This window comes from Suncus etruscus, chromosome 10 (assembly GCF_024139225.1).
Source record: "Suncus etruscus isolate mSunEtr1 chromosome 10, mSunEtr1.pri.cur, whole genome shotgun sequence".
NCBI classification, from domain to species: domain Eukaryota; kingdom Metazoa; phylum Chordata; class Mammalia; order Eulipotyphla; family Soricidae; genus Suncus; species Suncus etruscus.
Genome location: NC_064857.1, coordinates 33,830,146 through 33,838,041, shown reverse-complemented (window position 1 = coordinate 33,838,041; position 7,896 = coordinate 33,830,146). Strand labels below are relative to the sequence as shown.

The 7,896-nt window shown below is 33.7% G+C and overlaps 1 non-coding gene across 1 annotated transcript; it reads right to left on the bottom strand.

The window, feature by feature from the left end:
• Positions 1-6,449: 6,449 nt before the first annotated feature.
• LOC126021160 (U1 spliceosomal RNA) lies at positions 6,450-6,614 on the bottom strand. Its single transcript, XR_007499768.1, has one exon. It is a non-coding gene; the product is annotated as a U1 spliceosomal RNA (small nuclear RNA).
• Between the last annotated feature and the right edge of the window lie 1,282 nt (positions 6,615-7,896).

Sequence of the window (7,896 nt, the reverse complement as noted above, 5' to 3'; positions counted from 1 at the left end):
CAGGGCTCACTCCTAGTGGTGCTCAGGGACAGTATGGATTTCTAGCGATGGAATACAGGTTGGCCATGTGCAAGTAAATACTCTCCTAGATGTACAATGGCACGCCAGCCCCAAAGGCACACTTTTAAGGTTATTAAAGTTTAGGTCTCATGATTTCAGTGTTGATGAGTTCATGGTTTGGATATTTCTCTGTACTTCCTTAAAATCACCAAGGTACCTGAATTGCCTTGACCTCTGTTCCTTGTATTTTCACATCTGTCTTTCTCCCTTTCCACTCTATTTCTTTTTATTCTCCACCTTATACTCTGGGGCCAAGAGTGTTCTAGACAATCTCTATTTTAGTCATTTCATTCCCTCATGCAGCTATTATAAATACCACATATAAATGATATCATACTTTTATTGATTATTTTTCTTCTGGCTTACTTCATTTAAAATATCATCCATTTTTTATCCATGTTGCACTGAATTTTGTATGATTGTATTTTTAATAAAATAAATAAAATTTTAATAAAAATAATTTTTAATAAAATGATTGTATTTGTCCTTATTGATATGTAGTATTTACGTGTATATATATACCAAAATATCATAAGCCACTCATCTGTTGTTAGACATAGAGGTTTATTCCTACTCTTTAGTTATTTTACTGGGTGGTGCAATAACTAGTGGTATGCATACAACATTATAAGTAATTTTTTCTGTCCTAAGGATAGAGATTCAAAAGTGGAATTTCTCAGTAATATGGCAGCTCAGTTATGAGTTTACTGAGTGAGAACCCTCCATACTGTTTTTCATAGTTTTTGAACAAGACAATTTTCCCACCAGTAATGAATGAGAGTCCTTTATTTGTACATACCCATCAACACAGGTTGTTTCCAGTGCTTTTGATTATGTGCCATCCTCTCTAAATAAGATGATATCTCATTGTACTCTTGATTTAGATTTTCTCAAGTATAAGTGATTATGAGTATTTTTTTCACTTGCCTGTTTTTCTGTTGACCTTCAGTGAACATGGAGTCTTCTAATTTCCTCTCAGCATTTTTGATGGACTTAAGAGTTTGGAGGGTTAATCTTATTTTGTATATTCTAGGTAATAATCCTTTATATGAGTGTTCAATGAAAATATTATTTCCCCACTCATTTAGCTATCTTTTAGTGTTAGCCTTTTTTTTTTTTTGCCATACAGAAATCTTTTAGTTTTATGTCATCCCATTTGTTCAGCTTAAATTCTGGATCCTTTGCCATTGGCATCGCATCATCGAAAACTCCTTTAAGGTTTATGTATTGGAACATTCTGACTTTTGCCTTGATGTCTTGTATTTCTGGGTGTTATTTTGTAATTTCCCTACTTTAATATTTATCCAATTATATTTTTAGCACTTTTAGTTTTGTTCCTTGTGAGTCATGTCAATGGTTTGTCTCTCTTGTTTATTTCTTTAGAAAACCAGTTCCTTATTTTATGATACTGTTTTCTTGGTTTCTGTATTGATTTATGCTCTGTTTTCTTATTAATTCTTTTCTTCTAACAGAACTTGGGTTCTTTTGTTGTTGGTTCTCCAGATACTTAAGGAATACATATACTTTGTTGATTTTATCATTTTTTCCTTATGTATACCTGTATCTCTGTTAGTTGTCTCCAAATTACTGTTTTTTTCTGTGCCCATAGACTTTTAGTAACTTATTTCTTCATTATCATTAGTCACAAAGAATCTTTTTATGTCTTCCTTGATTTTCTCTTCGAATCAGCATTTATTAAGCGTATGATTAAGCATGTTGTTCAGTATTCAGGTGTTAGTTTTCTACATCTTTTTATAATAAAGTTATATTTCTGAGCATTGTGGAATTCTTATGCATTGTGATTCTTTTGCTTGTGAATTTTTGAAAGTGAAATTTATGTTTTAATATGTTACTTAATATGTTAGCTATTCTAGAGAATATTTCATGTGTACTAGAGAAGAACATGTGTCCAGCTTTTTGAGGGTGAAAGAGCCTGTATAAAAACATTAGTCCCAGTAGCCGGATCAATAGCACAGCAGTAGGGCCTTTGCCTTGCATGAGGCGAACCCTGACAGACCCTGGTTCAAAGTCCTAGCACCTCATATGGTACCCCGAGACTGCCAGAAACAATTTCTGAGTGCAGATCCAGGAGTAACCCCTGAGTGCTGCTGGTGTGACCTGTCCCCCCCCCAAAAAAAAACAACAAAACCATTAGTCCCATATTTTATAGTTTCTCATTTAGAACTCATGTCTTTATTGATATTCTGCCTAGTGGATTTCTTCAGTGATAGGAGTGGCATTAAACCACAATTGAAATTAAACCACTCACTACTATCATGTTTCCATCCATGTGCTTCTCTAGATTTGTGAACAAAACCCTTCAGACTTTGCTGACCAAACATTTGGTGCATATATGTTGAGTAGAGTAAAACATAGGTCACATCCACAAATATCATATCTACTCTGAGACCAAAGAAGAGCACTAAGCTCAAGAGGCCTTATCAGCCTATACCCAAGGGAGGGCACTGTGCTGAAGAGCCACTTGTACTTAACAAAGGAGGGCATATAGGCTCCAAGAAACCTTGGCTGCCTGTCTATGAGGCATTCAGATAAATGGAAAAACTGGCAGGGATGTGGCATAAATATTATTTGAGACATAAATTCACTAGCATCCTAAGGACTTTGCTCTGAGCCACTGGAACTATGACAAAACAAATAAAAAATACCAGTCTTTGAAAACAAACCTTGCTAGCAAAACCTTCAGACAAGATGGCAAAAGCAGCTAAAGAGCACAGAAGGCTGCCTTGGGTCAGTAAAGAGCAACTTGCCTTGTGTATTTTGTTTAGGTATAGTTTAAGAACTAAGTTATGTCTACAATTATGATTTCTTGACAAGATATTAAGTATAAGAATTCCAGCTTTAACATTCAATAAGTGGAACAGAGCTTGAATCCTATTTCTGACTCTTTGATCTCTTCACTAAATCTGACCACTTTCCCCAGTGACCTGGAGGATTCCCTTAGTGTCTGGACCAAGCAGACCATACAAATATAGACTTCTTGGTCTCTTATTCCTTTGATCAATAAAGAGCATTCATCTTTGTATCTAATTACTTTCATTAGGTTGAATTTAATTTAGTCTGATATAGGTTTTATAGGTTGTTTTAGGTTTTTGTTTAGTTGTTTTCCAGTGACTTATATAATTGTTTTTCAACCTTTTCCTCTGAGCCTGTCTGTCCTAAGATATTAAATGTGTTTCCTATAAAAAGAAAATAGGTTTTGTTTCCTGATCCATCCTGTCACTTTGCTTTTTTTTGAGAGGAGTATTTAGTCTATTGTCATTTAAGGATACTATTGACATAATTTTACTGTATAGGATTGTTACCTCTGTTATTGGATATTGGAATTATGTAAGTGTTCTTGTAGTCATTCATTTAGAACTTGTTTGATTGTGGTGAATGTGGCCAATTATTTTTTCTGAGAATTTTTTTTCTCTTCTGCCCATCTAAATGAGATATTTGTTGTGTAGTAGACTCTAGTCTAGGTTGACCGATTCATTCGTTCAGTAATTTGAATATGTCATTACATTCTTTTTTTTCCTAGACCTTTTTAAATGGTAGATCTGTTGTGATACTTTTGTCCTGTTCTTTATATTAAAGGTTTGCTTCTTCCTTATTGCTTTAAGAAGTCTGTCTCTGAATTTTGCCACTTTGATTATTATATGTCTTAGTGATGTTCTGTTCATGTCTATTTTGTTGGTTGTCTTTTGTCCTCTTGAAATTATACAGCTGTCTCCATTGAGAGTGAGGAAGTTCTCTGAAATCATCTCTCCCTTTACTTGTTCTTCTTCTTTCCCATTTTCCTCACCTTCCAGTATTCCCATAATTAGGAGATTATTCCACTTGTATTATTTTATTAAGAACCTTACATTTACTTCTACCCCTTTGCCTCTTTTTTTTTTTCAACTTCCCTATCAGTGTTGGCTTGTAATTTGTCTTCAAGTTCATCTATATGGTTTCATCAATATAAAGCCTGTGTGATTCCACTACTGTGGCTTCCAGGCATGTTCAGGCTCCTTCAGTTCTATGTATATGGATTCTCTCATTATTCTCTCATATGGATTCCCCAGTTACTCGAGAAGTCATCTGTTGAATAGATTTTATCAAATGGTGACTAATAATATATTTGCATTTCAAATTACTTGCCTTACTTTGCAGAGTCAATTGAGCATCCTGAGAAAATTGTCAACTAGTTATACTCTTGAGTTAACTAAGTTTTGAGACGGTACACTGTGTGAGAAATAAGAGTGCTACAACCCACCTGCCCACAAATAGGGCTTTTATTTAGGAATGTATTCATTTGGATGCACTAGTGTGCATGGCTTTGAGTTTAGAGTTTAGGTGAATGTCATATCTAGCCAAGGGAGTGGTGGTGGTGGGAACTAAAGAGCCAGGGGTCCTGAATTGGCCAATTGGAGTACTCAGTTTAAGCTGAAAAGAGGACAGGTCTCAATATGTTTTTAAGTTTTTTATATTCAAAGTCTGACAAAGAATTTTAATAATTTATTTTCAATGATAATAATAGGGTTTAATGGAGAGTTTTCCATAGGCCAGACATATTTCTAAGACAATAAGAATTGTTTATTTTAATATTTTTTTAAGTATTCAGTGACTGTATTATTATAGCTTACTAAATTGGACCACAGAGAAGTTGAGCAACTTAACCAAATTTCTGAGTAAGATACAAGAATCATGTTTTGGGGTAGAGAATTTAGCAAAACTATTTTATATTCTTGTTCACACATTTCCTCGCATGAAACTTAAACATAAACTATGTTTTGATACTCTTTAGCATGACATTTTCAATTTTGAAACTCAAACCTGAGTTCATCCAGGAAAAATATATTCAACACTGGAGACTCTGCATGTATAATTATACTGTAAATTTTGTATCTTGATCAGGTTCTGTAGTAAGGTATTAAGCACACCATAACATTGACATGAAATTCTCATCACCAAAAAACTTGAATTTCTAAAATGTCATAAACATGTAAAATAAATTAAATTTTAGTTAGCAATATGAGTATTCTTCAACGCAAATCATACACACAGGGTTCTGGGCTCGACTCCCAGAGTTCAGTATCTGTGAAAAGATTACAAGAAAACTTGCTTATACAAGCAGTGCCTTGCATACAAAGGACTGTCATAATTTGGGGGTGAGAAGTTAGAATGATATAATTCTTCCCTTGTTTGTCAACTTCATCATTATAACATCTAAGAATATTCTTTCCACACTCACTGTCCTATACTGCTTGTTGCTACAGCAGAGACAGAAAATAAACACCAACTTTATCTCCATAAGTTTAGCTGCTCCTTATTCTCCAGATTTGTATGTTCAGAGAGGCTCTAGCCTCTTTCTTTAATGCTCTGGGTGTTTCCATATTGGTTTAGTTGATTAGACTATAAGAAGTATTTATTCCTTTAGCCAGTATTATTTTAAAGTAATTTATTCTTTTTCTACTTTTGGGGAATCTGTACATGAATTCTGCTGTAAGTACACCCTGATCAGTAACTGATTAAGCTATTTTCTGTTTCCTACGGCCTACATTTTCATCTATCAAAGGAAGCCCCTTCACTCAGATAACTCCTGTTGATTCTCTTCTATATCTTGTCCAATCTATTAAGCTCACTATACCTTGCAGACATTAACTCTCCCTCTGATCACAGTGTCTTGGTTTAGTTTCTTTAGAAAGTATAGAGTCTGTCAAGCTGGTATCTTTACTACTTAATGTATCTAGAAGAGAAATAGCATAAAATGCAGTAAGATATAATTTTATTCTAGATCATATTCTATAATGCCATTGTTACGAACAGTTGAATTGGACTCTCTCTGGATACACGTGAAGTCTAAAATACTCTAAATAAATGGAAAAAATATTTAAAAGGCTCTAATTTTTAGGAAAGTTCTAAATATATAGAACTTTTAGAACAACAATATAGTTTTCATGTTCAACAATAAAAAATAAATGTCATATTTCAAAGAGAAGAAAAATGCATGACCTGACAAAACTAATTGAAGATTTGATATTAGACTTGATAATACGAGATAACCAGTGGTTAGTATAGATGCTTTGCATTACAGAATCTCAAACTACTTAAAGATAAAGCGGTGCTGATAATAAGTTAAAAGAAATAAAAAATTATGTTTAACTGAAAATGATGAAAATTATTATTTAGAAAAGTTTTAAGATGTAATTTTTTTTTGTTTGTGGGCCACACCCAGTGGTGCATAGGGGTTACTTCTTGGCTGTGCACTCAGAAATTGCTCCTGGCTCAGAGGACCATATGGGATGCCTGAGATCAAACCCAGGTCTATCCCTGGTCAGCTGCATGCAAGGCAAACGCCCTATCACTGTGCTATCATTCTGACTCCATAAGATGTAATTTTTTTTTAGGAGAGAGCGCGAACGCAGTCCCCCACTACCACAAATTATGCAGTCGAGTTTCCCACATTTGGGGAAATTGCAAGGGATCAGCAAGCCCTGAGTGCAAATGGCGAGCCTCACCCTGGGGAAATCACCTTCGTGATCATGGAATCACTGCTGCCAGGTAAGTATGAGATGTAATTTTTTTTATAACGTTGCTAAGGATATTTGAAAGTTGAAGGAAAATCAGAAGAAATATTTATTTTCTAAGTTCAAATACTATTAAGCTTTAGATCTAAATTAATTATTATTAATAAATTAGATCTGATTAATTTTGACTATCAAATGACAATAATAGTCTCTCATAAATTATTCATGTTTACCTTTTTAAAATATGACAATAATTAATAGAACATGATAGTCTTCAAATTTTGTACACATATTTGCTTCTTTTATTCTTGATTTTTATTTTTTTTATCAAGCTTAAAACTATAACAATGACCTTCAAGAATGTGATATTTCGATTGCTTGGTTTATGCTTTCTCTGTTGTTGTTTATGGTTTCAGTTTAGCATCCACTTCTCTAATCAGACTTAAAATGCAAACAGAAATTTTAGTTTTAACTTTTGTAGATGGCATGGGTTATTGACCCATTATTTTTAGTTTGCATGGAACTAAAATTATTTCCAATAATATTGTACAAGAGACTTTATTTCCTATCAGGTAACTAAAAACGTATTAAGGAAATTTTGTGAATATTGAAAAATGACATCTTAGCAATTTATTATATATACTGTATATTATAATTATACTATATATATTACTGTATTTTAAGAAATCCTATTTTTTTTTGTTTTGGGACCATACCCATTGGTGGTATGTTCATGCTCTGTGCTCAGGGATCACTTCTGCTGACCTCCAGGGACCACATGGGGTGCCAAGAACTGAATTCAGGTCAGTATTGTGCAAGGCAAGTGCCTTACTGTACCAAGTCTTCAGCCCAAGAAATTCTCAATTTTTATCTGTTACTTTGACCTGTCTGGAACTAATTAATTGCTTTGATAGTAGAAAGATAAGAAAGCAGCACTCAGTTCCAAATAACTGCAAGGCATTTTAACTGAATAATAGGAGGACTAAAAGGACATTAGTAAGCAAGACAATCAATAGATAAAAAGTGTAGTTCCTAAATAAATGATCCTTATTCATTTTCAAAATGAGTTGCCTAAGGACTTATATTTGATTGAACCAGAAATTAACATATCATCAGCAATTGACACAAACTTTTGGTTTAAAGGGTTAGAACTGAGTTTCCAGGCTTTGAATTTCTAGCTTTTCCGACTTGCTGTAAGTGAATAAACTTTGAAAATGAATTGATCTCAATTGATCTCCTATGATCACAATAGGTAGTTTAAAGCAAGTATGGGTATCAGAAATTCTTCCTCCAGTTGGAATATGGAGAAATCCTCTTGAGGCTA